We start from the raw sequence: 18,073 nt of genomic DNA on the forward strand, positions 1-18,073 counted from the left end.
CCCCCACGATTCTGTGAGCCAATAATATAGTATATGAGGCACTCATCCACCATTGAAAGTACTCCAGCCTTTGAACAGTTCGCAATGACGAAACAAAATAAAAAGCGAATTATTATTTCTCACATCCGAGTTTTTTCGCCCCCGGTAAGGATTCCTTTGACGCTTAATAAACAAATGAATTCTAAAATTTGGTTTTGTTTTATGTTCTATATTGAATCATGTGGTGTGTTTATGTTAAGTAAATCATATACCGGTCTCAGTTAGCTCTATATAAAATGTTATTTTGCTTATGAAATGTACATAGCCCTACTTAACTGTAGGTAGGTAATCTTTATAGGTACATAATCGGGAATTTGAAATAATTGCGAATAGGGCATATCACTAATTTGTATGTAAGTATTTCAATGTCCGTTTTGTAGATTATTTTAAAACATTGGACATGTATTTTTTATTCTCTTACGAAAACAAATAATTTCGAAAATATAGGTATAGATTTGAAATATCGTTTGACGTCACTCACTCATCACTCAAGGTATGTTTTATACGTAGAAATTACGTATTTGCTCTCACTCCTAAACTTTGATTCGTTTGACAAAATAAAAAATACGTGTCTAATATTTTTTATTACCTAACTGACGGACTAAATAGATTTTTTATTTATCATACCCCGTCATCATCCCTATTTTTGGAACCACCCAGCTCTACCAACCACATTGATTACAGTATTCAGTGTTATGACGTAGTTTGTGAGTAAGAGAATTGAAGTCTAGGTTATAATTAGACACTACTTTTGATATAGGCTAATGGTATCAAAGAAAGTAAAACCTTAGGGCTTTTTACTGTCTTATCCAGCAGACCTATTATTATTACCGTAATGTTTACGAGTACCTAAGTAATTCGTGTAAGCCCTAATCAGCTTTTTCTAACATACATTATTTGCTAGCCAGAGATAAGATGGATAAGAGACCCAAATAGCAACAATATATTTATAAGAAAGAAAAATTTTCTCTATATGTATATTTGACATATTGCTAAGGTTGTCGATCCTATGTAAATATCGTTCCAAATATTCCGTTGACTTGAAATTCTGTCCACATATCTCTTATAAGTTTTTCATATGGATAAAGTTTCTTGGAAAACCATAGGCATTTCGTGAGATGGATACCACTGAGGTAAGGGACCATTCAGAATGAAGTATCAAATAAGGATAATAAGCTCAGACGTTTCCCATACATAAAAGTATTCCCATTGTAAAGTGTTGACACTTTTTGACAGTTACATGCCAATTTACTAGTCTAATTTTATTGCCCTTTTTGTGGTGTTTTTCGGTGGTGGATAAAGTAGGTTGAACGATATAAACCTTTTATGATTTCGTAGTACTAAGTATCGTTGTAATGCAAAAATATCGCGTGAATGGTTTTTAAAACGTTAACGTGTTTATGTCGAATGTTTACGCTGAGTAATAATCTATGTTATAATATAAGGTTTGCGCCAAAAACATTTTTCTAAATTTCAAGTAATTTTTACGAAATCTGGTGCATATCGTCCTAACTTCCATTGAATTTCGAAAACATTGTTCCACAAAACTTACAGAAAAAAATCTCCTTGCATACCTTATAATGAACTTATACAAAAAAGTTTCCTTTTTAAGGAAATTTCCTCCACATCCCTTCTTGAGGAAAATGTGTGCGCGAACAAATTTGTCACCCAGCTCACGTTCAGCTCAATTCGAGAAATGTTAGAGATACGAAATGCGTTGGTTCCGTGCATATTTCTATATTGACATGCGTACATCACTCTTTATAAAAATAGAAGAAAAAAAATTACTTCAAACACGTATATTGATGGATTGGATCCGACCCTGCAAAGTTTACTTTGTCGTGTTATTGAAATATCTACTTGTTTCTTTATGGAGTTAAGTGCAATTTTCTGTGTTGTTTTTATAAAATTGTTTGTTTATTTATTGTTTTACTATGATAAAGTACTTGACTAGGAGTCAGTTTGGAGGCAATAAATATACAATGACATAGGTACGTCTGTATTAGAATACATGTATTTCGTATTATTAGTCCTGCCTCGTTAGCACAGTAACTCCAATGAGAACTATCACTGAGTTTCTGAGCATGATTCAATTCTATTTGCAGATCGGATAATGTATTTATTATTGAGCAACCACACGTCTGAACGTGTGTTTGTGTACATATACATATAGCTTCTGTAACTCTGTACTTAAACGGGTTCAATTTATACGTATCTGAAAATGAATAAACCGAATTTTCATTTGTATTAATGAAATACTGACTAGTTTAAGAAAATTATAACAACTAGGTATTTGTGTTATTCAACCAGCCAGTAACCTGATAACCAACGAAAAATACGTAGGAGTCGGACGGAAAAACGTACCGGAAAATACCAAAACAAATTCAAATGTTTATACTTTAACAAAATACACGTTAAAATCATCTTTCATTCAAAATAATGATAGCATAATTTAAAATGAAATCTCAGACAGTAATTGTTTTAAATTGCGTCTATGAGTTTGTTTATTTAAGAAATTTCTTTGTGTTCTTATGAAATAAATTATGATTTACAACCCCTGACGGAGGGGTAGCAACGGAGTAAGACTGAAGGGTCAAACGCGAGGGGGAATCCTCACAGTAAAGCAAAAACTTGAGACGCAGAGACTATCAGCTTATAAAGAATCCTACTACAGCACTTTTGTACCACGCTTTGATGTGAAGAAATACAATTCTGCACGTTCATTCAAAGAATCTGTCAATTTGGACAATATGCTTAGCGTGTAGTGTATTTCATTGATGTTTATGATCACTTGAGATGTTCAAAGACGATTTTGGTACATCAAAAATATTTATTGTGATATTGTTGAAGTGAATGATTTTAATATTTTGTAGTAAAACGTTCTTTGCGAAAGATATTGTATGGGGAATATAATGATATAGATGCTATGTATGTTTCTACGGTAGGAGTATGTTTTTACTCGCATCATGAACGTCGTTTGTTCCACTTTCACGGACATGGGGGCCTTGTGCCAGTAAGTTTAATTAAAGGGCACAAGAGGGACTTTTAGTTTGTTCTCTAAGATGGAACACACATACTTATTGTCACTCCCATATCTTGTGAAATACGTAGAGATAATGGAACGACAAATGCGTAGATAGATGTGCATTTTCTTACAAATCAATTAACATTCTATGCTCATTGAAACTCACTGTTTATAAGTTCCTTTTATATAAATTAGTATCGTTAAAAATTAACTTTCTGCCACGTTTCCTACCATATTCTATTCCATCCTGTCTGCCCAACCCATCGGCAATTCTATTTAATTTCCACACGAGATGGATCGATAACAACCTTAATGATCATAGCTACTATTTTTGTACCATTTTCGATGCTTTCGGGGTAATTAAGGGTGCTTAAATACATTTGACGGTGGTTACAACTGATGGTGGTCGAGATACGGACAAAACGCTTCCTGAGCCCGACGTCTCACTGCGCATTAATTATGATCTAACGTTGCAGTAGATTTAGATCGAAGATTACGTATGATTAACAACTGGTTGTTGGTTTTCGTAACACAATGCGAGCAGTAGTTAATATTACTCATTATTTGTTAGCGATCAGCGACCCGGCTGCGATGTGTCAACGGTCGTGTTCCGTTCATTTGTTTTAATGAATAATGTTTTAGCGTGTTCTTATTTTGAATTTAATTATCGTTGCGTTCCTGATTTGTTTGTGGTGCACCGAAATAAATACTCTTTTATTGTTTTGTGTTATCTGTGCTAGTTATATAGTTTTGTTTATGGAACTTGACATTGGTCACAATATTTTTTTAAGAAACAAATTGAAATATATTTTTTAAAACACAAAAGAGATTTATATTTTATAGCTAAAACAATAATATTTCTCTCCATTCAAACATTTACATTTATAATTTGCTTCTAAAAATAGAAGTAAGCACACAAGCCTATTAGGTAGACTACCTACTAGAATTTTATTAAACACCTATAAATAACAGACTTATCTACATTCAACATTCAAATTCAAAATTGGTATTCTAGGAAATAATAAATTCTTAATAAAGATTGTTCTATGCGATAACAAATTGGCTACCAAATACCAAGTCCTCACATAGGAGTGCTTACATAAATTATGTTCGTTCGGAGTGACCTTCGGAGTCAGGGGTATAGGTACGATTTATTTCCGACTCATGTCATTCCACTAAATCAGGATTATGGCAACATCTGCTTCATTGATCGAACAGTCGTGAACGTTAAGAACGATTTCCGGGTCGGGTAAAATATTATTGGGCGTTTAGATTTCAGAAATTTTATCCATACGTACTTAGTTTTGATTCTGATTGATTAATTGATTGAGTGATTGGTAAATTGACACTTTTTTTTATAAAATAATACTGAAGAGTATCTTAGTTTACTTGTTTGAAAGTGCTAGTATCCAGAACTACTGGTCCGATCTGAATAATTGTTTTTGTGTTGTATAGTCCATTTATCGAAGAAGGTTTTAGGTTTTAAAACATAATACTACTATCAAAAGGAGATGAGCAGAGTGCCTGAAACCGCGCAGAAGTAACTAGTTAATTATTCGTATCTATAAGTCTAGTAATGTCTCACTGGCATACAAATTGGGTGTTGATAGTCAATCCATAATACATACATTTCTGACTTTCCCCAAAATAGAAGAAAAGTTAACGCTCCAAGTCAAAGTACCTTTAACAGAGCATAATCTATTAATATCTGTCTCATGTCATTCACTGAATCAGAATTATGCTAACATTTGGTAATGTAAAAGTCAATGGCATCTCGCCATCTTGGTTTCTGCTGGTTTAACATATTCGTTTAACCCCGGGTATTAAGGGAGGTGATTAATGAAGCCCAAGGTTCCATTCCGTGTCTAGCCACCCTCCTACCTATAAATAAACGACACTTAAATTTCTACAATTTATGACTGCCATTTCTATTTTTGCTTTTTAAAGAAAGTTTTAATGGATTTTGCAAAAAAGTGCAAAGGAGAAAATTTTAGATATTTTTAGTTTGATCAGCAAGAACTAAAGCTATAGGTATCTGGAAGGTTTTATCGATTACATCTACATTTGTAATCATCACCATCAGGCCTATCATAATCACATAAAAACTGAGAATTTTTTGTATCTCACTATCGAATTATGTACCATACAATAAGCACATTTATTACTAACCAGGTAACTATATCAGACCACCATCAAACCAGAACAGATGGGGACTGTCTAGCGGGTTACCGGGGCTCCGACTCGAAAAGCAGGATTACTGCACTAAGAGTCTGATAATTCCTCTTACCTCGCTCAAGGCGGGGAAATCATTGGATGACTTTCCCCCTACAAAAAAGGTAACCACGTACATAACTATGCATGACGTGGTTCATGTAATTTATCAACATTTTAGGCAAATACGAGTTAGTACCACCAGAACCGCTGAACTAACTGCAATTAAAACGATCATTAAGTTGTCAGTCACGTTGTGACGTCATATTACTGTGGCTCGAATAACATAAAACATAATCGTGGTATGTTGCTATATCCAATACTTATGTTCGATAGATGTGATTAATTCTCCATAGAGTAGCTTAGATCTCCTGTTTGTTAAAATAAATGTATTTTTCTACAGAAGTAGGTATATTTACCTTACGGACTTATAACACAAATGGTGAAATTTAACAGTAATGTTCACTTCTTCCTACCCCGTTGACGTTGCATATAATATCATTACGTATTTGCAAAACACTCCTACAATAAAAGATACGTGTGTAAAATATTTTTCACCTTACTACGACTTAACACACAAAATAACATAGAAGATTATCCTACAAACAATTAAGGAAATTAAACATATCCACTTAATCTCAATAGCTTCCCATAGAATTAAAGTCAAAACTAAATCCGGTCATTGCGTGCATTCTAAACATAAGCATTCCTTACCGAAAACTTTCCTCAATAGCTGTCGCGGTACAAATTGAAATCCATTTATCATGAAATACATAAGGAGCTCAGCACTATCATATTTTCAAATGTCAACATTTACGTGGCTAATATAATATTCGTTTATAACACATATTTGTTATAAAGACTAAACATTAATCTGCTACGCGTCTAAATAAAGGCTTAGAACTTTATAAAATGACCTGTCAAAATAACTTTGCCTTGAAACAGCGCTAGGTATAAATATCACATATTTTAGCTTTCAGTGTTACATTGCTATGCTGTGTAAACAATATTCAAATGTGAAAAGGTCATAAAATAAATTTCTTGCCATACAAAAGGTTACTTACCTCATTAGAGATTAAGATAGAAAATTGTACGCTCATGAAATATGCCTATTAATCTAAAAGGTATAAAATAATACTAATCTATGTTTTTAAATGTACACTTTAATACTGTAAACGCTTATTTGGTACAGTAAAAGCAGAACACAATCAAAGAGAAAACGTGCCACCTTTATTTAATTAATACCAACAAATGTACTCGTTCGTGGTACTTGAACTAAATAACAACGTTTTCCTTGAAACACAAAGAGCTCAACTTCAGAATAAAAGCCTGAGATCGCGTGTTTTGTTATTTGATACAAAAACGTAACATTTGAAAATGTACCAAGATACCATCCGCGTACGGCGTACAGATAGAGGCGAGCGTGGCGAAATGTGCAATATGTCAAACAAAACGCCCCACTTCACGTTCTAAACGAAATGAAACCTTACTGAATGTCTGCTCAAATTAAGCTTAAACATTTTCTCTTTGAGAAAAATATAAAACACACCTCCCTCTTTTAATGTTACGTCTTTAGTGATTTACGGGATAAGGGCTTCGTGTTGCCAGCCATATTTCTGATACAATTACTTTTAAGTAATAAACTCTAATAGAGAGTGACATCAACGTATTGGGATCAAATATCAACGTCTTGTTTAATTGGACGAAAGTATTTTATGGAATTGTTGCAGCACAATAAGAAGTCGTTAGATCCTAGTGAGTTCCTTAATGGACCATTAAACAAACCTATAAATTTAACTTAATCATGACTAATTGGGCTGACATAAGGGGGATACGAACACATCTAGATCGAAACTAGTCGGAATGTACGGGTGGTCTCATAACCAGCATTGAGCTTTTATAATATAAGATAATACGCGACTAAAAGGTTAACCACATAAAAATTAAGATAATACTGGAATGCTTAATGGAACACTAAATAAAAACATCGTTAATACTATCTGTAAAGGAATTACATTTGTGCCGACAGGCGAACATAAAACGCGATGATGATAAAAACAAATATTTAAGACGTTACAACAATTATATTTCGTAGTTCGTATTAGCTAAAAGTAAATCGAGAGAGCCGATAGAATCACCAATCGAGTGGATTGTACTAGAGGATCTTCGTTTTAGTAAAACCCTTCATTAAACTTATCTGGCTCGGATCTAAGCTCGAATCCGTGTAATGTAATCGATTTCGGAACGAGAAGCCGCGAAGGACAAAGTGCGGTCACAAATTTACATATAAATTCGGGATTATTTTAATTTAAAACGCATTTGGAAAGTTTATTAGCATATATATGAGGGTCCATTACCGTTTCTTTGTCGCAGTCGGCTAATATAGCAGTTCAGTGAATTTGTACATTATGAACCGCGGATAGAGCGAGGGTCGCGCGGAGCTGTAAATGTCCTAGCGAGCAAACACTGCACTCCGGCCAAGTGAACGGCCACTTAATAAAATTAAGCAATTTGTCAGCGCGCTGCGCCTTTATTTGTTAACGGTGGACACATTAGCTTAGGCTCATTAAACAGATTTTCATCGTGAAATTGAATTACTTACTGCGTTGATACTGGCCGTACATCACCCTTAATAAGGCGTCAGGGATTAATTCGGACCCACTCACATTTGTTGCGAGGATTGAAAAGCAAATAAGCTTTTACGTCGAACATGCACAGTTTTTCTTTGAAAATGTCCCTCTCCCGGGAAAAGCCCAACGGACGGATATTTCTAGCTTTCTATTTTTAAGCTTAACAGTAAAATAATGGAAGAAAAATGCGTCGTGTAATCCTAGTAAGGGAGGTAGGGGAGGGATGGGCACTTTTTCACAATTTAATGCATAAAATGTCAGATTTTGTAGATAATCTACATTTATTGCCACTTCCTATTGCTCCATACTTTTGGCTAGATATCTTATAAAGAACTTTCTTATAATAATAATCAGTCTCCTAATTAGAAGGTAATTAAAAAATTAAGTCAAAAGTGCCCAAGGCTCCCTATGGTAGGGAGATATGGGCACACCCGGTGGGAGGCTTGGGCATGGCCTGTAAAACACTTAACATCTATAATAGACTCCAAAAATATACGTAATATCAACAAAAAAAGACATCTTAAATATATCACGACTTATCTTAAATTAGTTATAACCCATAAAGGCTTATATTTATATTTATCAGCAGATACCTCTTCTATGGCTCGTAATATCAAATCTTTGAATTTCTCGTCGTAAACCTTTCTTTTTGAATCTTCTGTAATTAAAAATAGTTCAAATAGTTTAATTAAAGCAGGTAATTATAATTTTCCAAAGACCTCCTGTATGCGGGATTGGACATGCGAATGCCCATTGCTCCCTCTCTACACATTTTCAACACAATTATGGGCATTTTTTTTTTGTTTAGGTATTGAAACGTGATATTTCTAGTTTAATTTATTAGTTAGTAAATATACAATAGCTTTCTATTTTTAAGCTTAACAGTAAAATAATGGAAGAAAAATGCGTCGTGTAATCCTAGTACCGATGTTTACCTTGTACCACAATGGACGCCTTTGATAGTCCTGTTTCAATGTGAAGATCAATAACGCGCCATTTAACATAAAATAATTAACAGATATATGTTTTGACTTCAAAGGTCCGAATATAGCGGGAGATGCGACATTAATTACTTAGGCTTAATTCTGTAGTGGTGTTAAATCAGTGATGCGCTAAAAGACGCCTGTGATCCGGCTTCCGAGACGCATCTCGAGTGCGTATTTGTTCTTGTTGCGCTAATAGCTCGTAAATATTTCAGCGCGCAGGGCGGACACACATGCGCCTCCAGACAAATGGACGCTTATAAAATATATGTGCTCCGTCACTTTTAACATTCCCATACGTTAGTTCGTTACGTTTCCGACGACTGAAATAACAATACTGGCCCATTACAACAGTCCCCAGTTTTAAAAGTCGAACGGAAACGCCCGTGCCATCCATCACTTTTGGCCAGCACTTGACAAATGACAGCTGTTTAAGCACACTTAACTCGAGTTTAAATAATACAAAGTAATGAACTCTTCAAAATGTAACACGAAACTTGTAAAAGTTACTGTTTACTGACTCTTCTATGCGACCAGAGTTGCTTATTGGCTCATTAGGGAGCGGTTCGGAAGGGTGCCACGAGTATGTTTCAACTTTGGATTCTTGACATCTCCATGTCTTTCCGTACAAATAAGAATATTCTTGTTTGTTCCAACTTCTTCAAATACCTTTTCTATTTTCGTCGAACTTGTTTGCGTTCATTAAATCGAAGTTTTATATTACTGAGATTAGTTTTAGACTACACTTTCAAACAACAAAAATAAAGGAAAGAAATTCGTTTTTAAAAAGCAAGTAATCGATCCTTGTAAAATTCAGACTGAGCAGGATACACGAGGGGATTTCACAAAAAGAAATTGAACAAATAATAAGTGAGAAAATCTCGGGAATACGTTGTCACAGGAGACAAGGTGGGCGTGCTTGTCAGTCGTTTCTCATTCGACGCCCCGAGTGAGGTCTCGAGTCTTACAGATTTTATGGGAGTTCGGATTAGTCGCGTGACACGGCTGCCCCACGCGCCGTGCGTGCTCCACAGACAAGAGACTCAATTATTGAAACGACAAAGATGACGTGTTCTTAAACATAATTGAATGTACAATAAGGACCTTAGCGTGTTAGTTCCTTTGTTTGCTCGTTACCAAAAAACAATTTTGTGCAATTGTGGAAATTGCAGCTATTATAGCAGCAACAAAAAATATATGAGAGCCGTGAACATGAAGAGGTTGATATAGTCGGGGGATCACGTCTCGTCGCGTCGACTATGAGAAAAGTTCTCTTGCGGGACGGCGGATTTATTTGTCAACTTTGCGCTGATAAAACTTTGTTTGACATTTGATTGTGAGGTCATGCCTCGCTCCAGCTTCCTCAGATAACTTTCGAGGGCTCCCTTTTAGCTTCAGATTAATTTCTCTCGGTAATATTGACGTTGGGAAACTTAGTTTTATCATTTTTGTATAACCCCTTCTTCTTGTTAAAATTTTGAATAATGCGAATGTAAACGGTTGAACTGAATTCGAGTCGGAGTAAAAGTTTTAGTAAGTTTGAAATTTATGAACAACAAATGTATTTAACTGTATTAAAGCGTTGTTATTTAACTAAATCCAATTGATTAATTTGGATAAAATTCAGTTAAATACTGTAAAATAATTAGTTTTAGAATAAATTTTAATGTAAGCGAATGACAAAGACTAAGCGTTACGAAAAGCAATTTAGATAAACTATTGGCAACAATTTGATTCTAAAAACAAAGCACTTAGGTATATTTAAACTTTTTCCATCAACAAAGTTTGGGCAACAAAACTTCGTAGACGAGAACTTGATTCGACAATCAAGATTAATTTGTTCTGGCGATGTAACTAAATAATATGAGGTATTAACATGGACCACCCTAAAGTTCAAAACGATATTTCACAGTCAGTTAACGATCTATTTGAGTTCCTGTGTGAGATGTAGGACGTACAACTTGGCCGGAGTATCGTCAAAGGAATGCCATAAAGGTTCGGAAGTTGACAAATCTCTTGACGTTATTTCTGTACTAATTAGAGAGTGGGGGCGTGGGCGATGTCACCGGAGTGACAAACGTACAGCCAAGGAGTTTGGTTCCAACTGTTCCAAGGGATAAATTCATTTGCCGGTCACCTTGGCATTGGTGCGCTCACGAAGTTTACGCAGTCGTCACGTACGTTAATGTTAATGTGAACTCATGTTGACTTCACGTTAGATACGAGTAATTATCTTTTTTGTCTTTTGTTTCGTGAGAAAATAAATATCAAAACTATTTTGTTCTAAATAGTTTTAATTGTGACTTGTGTTTCTACGTGTGTACCAGCTTTACTCAAGATTATACTTTATCAATTGTGTTTTTAACCACATTGTTGTTATGGGGTAATAAAATCACCTTATTTAATAAGAAATGCAGAAAAACTTTAATTTAATTTAAAATACATCTGCACTAGAACATGATGATCACAGGTTATATTCATAGACAAATAGTATTTCTTTTTATAGAAATGACCATAGATAATACTATAGATTATAGAAGGCATAGATTTATTCCAACACGTATACTTCAAAGATGCTATATATTTATTAAAAGTAGCCAATATAATCACAGATCCATTTCTAAAATTACAGATGTTAAATTATTCATAGATTCGTGTCTCTGTCTAGCGATATGATTAAAACTACTTAGATATAGTTTTTATTATAAATATTTCTATTTGACCGAAGTTCTTGAGAAGTTTGGTATATAATTTAAAGTAAATCCATTTTCTGAAGAGTTCTACGACTTACTTCGTCCAAGACGCGACGAGACGAATGAAGCTTAATGATCTGTAACAAAAGACAAACATGGTTTAGAAAGAGAATTACATTTTTGGTCTATTTACACAGCTTGTACATGTTATTTACGCTAATTGACAATGTGGTATAAACGTAGTTCTATTACCATTTAGTATGCGGAGTTGTAGATCAGAAGAAACGTTATCGTCTCCAAATTTGAAAGAGCCCGGGCAGCTGTACTCTCTTATAATTCTGTACCCATAGTACGAGTTTGATTTACGTTTTACAAAATCGAAACGAGTGTGGTTTACGTCGAACGCGAAAACGAAAAGAAAACTCGTAGGTACTAAGACCTCTGAACCTTTTAAACCATTATTTGTAACCAGCCCAGCCAAGTTTAGAGACTATGACAAACCAAATAAGTAGAAGAAGCCTATATGATAGTTCAGAAAAATGCTGTTATATGTCGTTAATGTACATATCAACATTATTGAAAATACTCGACAACAAAATAAATGCATAATAAATTAAAGTACGCGTAAAAACGGCGATGTCAGTTAATGTCAACGAGGCAGTTACATTTAAATTTCACATTCAAGTAAAAACGGACACATTTTAAATTCATTTAAATCAAGTTACATTCATTAACGAATTCCAGCTATCCCCTTGACGAGAGGGATTCTGCTTAAAACGTAATTATTGCTATGGTTTAATTAACTGGCTAATTAATTTTGATACGTCATTGAATATTAAATATAACAATGTGAGCTTACGAAGAGATCATTAAACGTTTCAATAGGAAATAAATTAAGCGTATGAACAATGTAATTTGTACGCGAAATTGTTTGGCTCGGTAAATAAAATAGATGGTATTATGGACAAGTATCAAGGATGTATTATTTGTTGTACGAAAAGATATTGTAATCATTTTTAATATCATCAATAGATGGCTTAAAAATGTTAGGTACGAAAAAATTGTAAAAACCTTGCGTGTATTTGAAAACAATCATAACTTTGGATAAGGATATACAGAAGTCTGAAGTAGAAGAAAATGCTAAACTATAGCCAATCATTAACTAAAACATCATAGTTTACTTCACGTACGTTAGTGGAGAAAGGCATTACTAGTTTAAAGTAGACTGCGCGACGTCCCCGCGTCTGCACACACTGCACATGATAAAAAGAGCTATACTGTGATTTTTTAGTTAATTTAGTATGTCACATGATAGTTATTATAAAAATATAGCCAATCATATTAAACTCTTAACAGTAACATCCGGAGACCACCCAATCTATCCCTAACTAAATATCCATTTACCTATCCCTCAAAAACCCATTTTTTCATCATAACTACACTTAACTAGTAGCATGACTAGACAATACATGACAAGACAACACCGACCCTATTATTTAAAAGAAAAAAAAAACAAAGGCAATCCATTTTAATTCCAGAAAACATTACACCGTACGCGTTCGGACCGTATTCACATTTGCTACGGTTTTTTAACCGGCTCTCTACCGGCTACCGGTTGTTACGTTGTTTTTTACAAGGACGGCCGGCAACCGGTCGGCTGTGGCCTCTTGATTCCCACACTGTTTTTATCTGATTTGTTAATGTAGGGACGATTTTGAATTCGACTTAAAGATTTTTCTAGCATCACGTTTACAGCTGATGCATTTCGCTATAGGAACCCTTTTTGTAATTGAGGCAAGATTAGAAGATATTTTCAATAAAAAACTCAATATAACAATACCTAAATAACTCATTGATTTACGTGTAACTTATATCTCTAACTTCAGGAAAATTATTACTTTTTTATATTTTTAATTCACTTTTCTTTCTTTCTTTAGTAAGTTAAACATTTATATTTATTAGCTATTTATTTAACAACAAGCAAAAAGCGTCTACTAGGTACATTATCTTATAACTTTATTTCATTACGAGTATTAAAGTTGCAATGTAAAATTCAATAAAATTACGCTAGGTACTGAAACTGCAAAATAAATGAAAACTAGTTTAATTTCTGCCAAAGAAACTGAACACGCAATCTTTCACTTTGTAAGCTGAACTAACTTAATACTTCAGCTTTAAATATAACTTAGAAATACAAAGTTGAAGCTAATTCAATACTACAACGAACTGCGCCAATCCTTTTACTTAAACCCATAGTAACATTTACTTTTCATCATTTAAGTATATTATGAGTCTATTTCTACACACCGCACACTGGACCAATTCCAGCATCCGTACTATTATTGAGAATTTTTCGATTAAAAATAGTAAATCCAGTAAATGGCCCTGGACCTCTTTGAACATGAAACTTTTGGCATGCGGCACTCACACTTGTGATTATGACCACTAGGAGGCCCAATTACCCCCCTTCCCAATCCCCGATTCCCAACAACCCTTAAATTCCTAACCCCCAAAAGGCCGGCCACGCACTTGTGACGACCCTGGTTTTTCAGGTGTCCATGGGCAGCGGTGATCACTTACCATCATGTTTGGTCGTTTACCGGCTCATAACTCATCAAGTGACCCATGTGCTCGATTACGGACTTCATAAAGAAAAAGATCAATGAAACAATAATAATGTCTTAGTTATTATTCTGCGAAGAAGGCACAAAAGACCAATTCCATCCCCACCAATACATACATAAAGAAGTAAATACTTATAATCTAATCTCACTCAGAACACATAGCCAAGCACATTACAGTTCTTATATACCTAAGCATTACGAGAATTACTCCAGTATAAGCTCTTTGACCTCTCCGTTCCAATCGTCGTTATCACGGCAACAAACTAATTAGATAGCCATTTAATTACGTGACTACCGTGTAGGATCAATGATTGTAAGTTACACTGTGAAGTATGTAGAAGCAGGTTCATTTTTGTAAGAGAATTGTGAAAATCCGATTTTTGATGACAATCGGATATCAATTTTTGGACAAAGTATTAATACGAATTGCACGGTTAGTGCGGTGGCTGGACAACTGGCTGCCGCGCAACGTGTAGCGGGTTCGATTCCCGCACGGGGCAACTCTTTGTGTGATCCACAAATTGTTGTTTCGGGTCTGGGTGTCATGTGTATTTGAACTTGTATGTTTTTAAACATACCCACGACACAGGAGAAAATCCTAATGTGGGGCAACTTTTTTTAAATAAAATAAAAGAAATACTATTATTAGGTGTTTAGTTAAAGTACCTATTGGAATTTATAACCACACTATCCAGAGTTTATCAACAGATTTCCAAATATAAAAATGTAACCAGAGAATATGTCCCCAATTCAGAATCCAGTCTATTCATATATATTTTCCACACAATATTATCTTGAAAATTATATATCTATCCATTTATAGAACTTGCTCTTTTATTACATCCTTTTTGATGAGGAAGACATATAATAATACAGAAGAATCCGTTTATTATGACTCCGCCTATATTGACCAACCGGTTATTATAACGTAATTGCATGACGAAGTTTGGTTTTCATATAAAATTCTTTATAAAAAAGTCGGATATAATGACTTCCCTTACAGTGACATGCCGCTTTATATGACCCATTTTTAATAAATTATGTCCGGTTATAATGACCGGCACGATTCTTTACCTTCAATAATGTTCGTTAATTCCCGACGACATTCGGCACGTGCCTAGTTTTTGTTTTGAATCTCAGTGAGTCCACATTGTCCACAGCAATATTGAAAATGATAATTTGACTATAGCTATGTCTTCTATACACAATAGTGTGAGAGTCTGTTTTTACAATAAAATGAAGAAACAAAAGCAGACAAAAATTACAGATTACTTACAATAAAAAATACACTTGTATGTGTTATTATAATAATCTGCTGATTACTTGCAATTTTGATTTTGATTTAATATGGTCTTACACATATGCAAATATACTATGTTTCTGTATTAAAATACTTAATACATACATATTTACATAAAAAAGATTTTCATTTATACATAACGCTTTGTATGACGTCCGCTTATTATGACGTGTTTGTCAATTCCTTTCGATGTCATTATAAACGGACTCTACTGTACTTCGGTTTTCCTCGAAAGAGGAGGGAAAATGCGTAATAGTTGGTGAGTATAATAATATTGTCGTTTCAGCTATGAAGACACGTGTAGTTTAATAGTTTTTCCACTAACCAGTATCAATTGTAAATTACGTAATATGGTTTTAGACATTTATTTCTTCACTAGCTTCTGTCAAAATGTTCTATCACCCAAGTCAGCTCATACCCTGTCTGTATACCAAATTTCGTCAAAATCCGTTCAGTAGTTTCAGCGATTCGTCCTTCAAACCAAACAAACAATCTTTTACATTTATAACATTAGTGTAATAAACAAGAATGTTCAACAAAATATAATTGCCTACTACTACAACACAATTAGAATTGATAAGAATGTATCTTCAATGACAATTCAGCTAAATGATTTACCAATAGGTACCTACTTACGTAGGACATTATAATGCTTCAAATTGTACTTTGATTTATAATAGAACATTGTGATTCAATGAAACTATTATATTTAAAAAAAAAAAACAATAAATCCCAAACTTTAGTCGAACCGACCAGCTAAGCTTGAAATGAATCCGATTATTTTACATAATGGCCCTAAGTAATAGCATTACTAACGAGTATTAAGTTCACCATTTAAAATAGTATACAAAATCCTATTAGTGGTGTACAACCAGCTTATATTATACCGTATATTAAGTTATATATTCACTCTAGCAAGAAAACACCGGGAATATGACGAGTACTCTTCAATGTACGGTATACCGCTCATTAGATACGATTGCGCCCTCAAAATTATACACTTTACAACCTTACCTTACCCTACGTACTCCTACGTAGTGCACTAAGCTAGTCAACTCATGTTGAAAACACAAACCTATTTGTATTCTGTGGAGCAGACGATATTATTCTGTCTTTTTACTAATTGGCTAAGAAGCTATAGAAGTTTTTACAAAATGTCAACTAATAAGACTAGATTTATTCGATTTTTAAAGCAGTGGTGCACATCACTAGTGTCAAAGACAACTGACAGTGACAGTTCGAAATTCCCGCGCTTTTACAGACGCCATTATTATGAAATTATGATAGGTGTGCGACTTGAATGTAAGTTATGATATTATCATGTGGTAATCGAGTATTAAAGATTTTTTATGTCTATAACACCACATAATGCATGGTAATGTTGCATTATTATCTTCCAAAAAGAGGTCAATCGGCAGTCGATCCTTGTAAAAGCAGGAGCTCGCCAAATCAAAGCCAAACGTGCGCATAACATCGGGCACGTGACTAGTTTCATTGAACGAACTATACTCGAACAAACCGGAAAACGAGAGAGTCTACCACAACTATTATGTACAGATAATTGGTAACAATATCTATAATAAAATCGCCGTAATTTGAAGCCATAAACTAAGAGGAAAAATTATGTGTTCAGCCTTTATCACGGCCTTGTCTCCGGAACAAATCAAGCCACAAAAGGATTTCATCTATGAAATTTTATTATCTGTACAGAGCTATTAGGAAACTCATCTCTTTTATCGTTTAAATGCAATATTGTATATTCATTGCTTTTTAGTAACAAATGTACTTAAGTAATTTAGACATTGATTCGAGTTAAAACGCTAAACAATTTCTCATTTCGTTGTGTAGACGTAATTATTAAACATACACCCGGCTCGGGGTAAATGTCGAAAACTTTTTCTATATAGAAAGGTTTCGCCATTTTCATTTCAACACACAAAGCCGTCGGCCACAGTTTAAAGCTTATTTATTCATTTTTGCAAGTCAGTTAAATAATTTAAGATAATTCAGCTATTGTTTTTAATTCAGTTTTGTTTAGAAAGCCGTTTTATTCGCAACAAATTGTTTATTTCGGATACTGTTAGCGTAGTGAGTCGACTAAAATCCCTTCTGCGGTAGTTTACACACTGAAACCGTTAGCTGTGCATAAAAGTTTTTGTTCTAATAGTACCTACATGTAATCTGTAGGCGAGTAAGCCACATAATGGCAACAGAGTGGTAACAAAAAGGTTTGTAGAATACAAGAAGCGGTCTCAGTGAGGGCAATGGCTAATTAACTCAGTGTATGCTCAGTAGGAATTAGCTGCTCAATTAGAATCACATTACGTGGAACAATTTACCGCTAACCGGTCGTGGGGCGCTCGATGCGCTTGGAATAACAAAATGGCTGTACGCACGAGATCAAGAAGATTATAGAATTGACGCATCGTTTATTTATTGGTGAGCATCGATCTCGGTAATAGTGCTAATGGAGAAATATTGACGAAATAATCGACAGATGTGCTCGAAACAGTTGGACATCTTGTTCAATTTTATTGTTTGTGTGTTTGTTTTATGTAACGTAGCAAT

At 34.3% G+C, this 18,073-nt stretch overlaps 1 protein-coding gene across 5 annotated transcripts in view; it reads right to left on the minus strand.

Annotated features, from left to right (window-relative positions):
* The window catches only part of LOC118268977 (uncharacterized), a 99,460-nt gene that overhangs the window by 41,170 nt on the left and 40,217 nt on the right, over positions 1 to 18,073 (minus strand). For all 5 annotated transcript variants that reach the window (XR_004783074.2, XR_004783075.2, XM_035583833.2 and 2 more), the window contains exon 2: positions 11,680 to 11,718. The gene's annotated coding sequence lies outside the window, so the exon portion shown is untranslated. The remainder of the gene's footprint in view (positions 1 to 11,679; positions 11,719 to 18,073) is intronic.

Source organism: Spodoptera frugiperda, chromosome 2, assembly GCF_023101765.2.
Source record: "Spodoptera frugiperda isolate SF20-4 chromosome 2, AGI-APGP_CSIRO_Sfru_2.0, whole genome shotgun sequence".
NCBI classification, from domain to species: Eukaryota; Metazoa; Arthropoda; class Insecta; order Lepidoptera; family Noctuidae; genus Spodoptera; species Spodoptera frugiperda.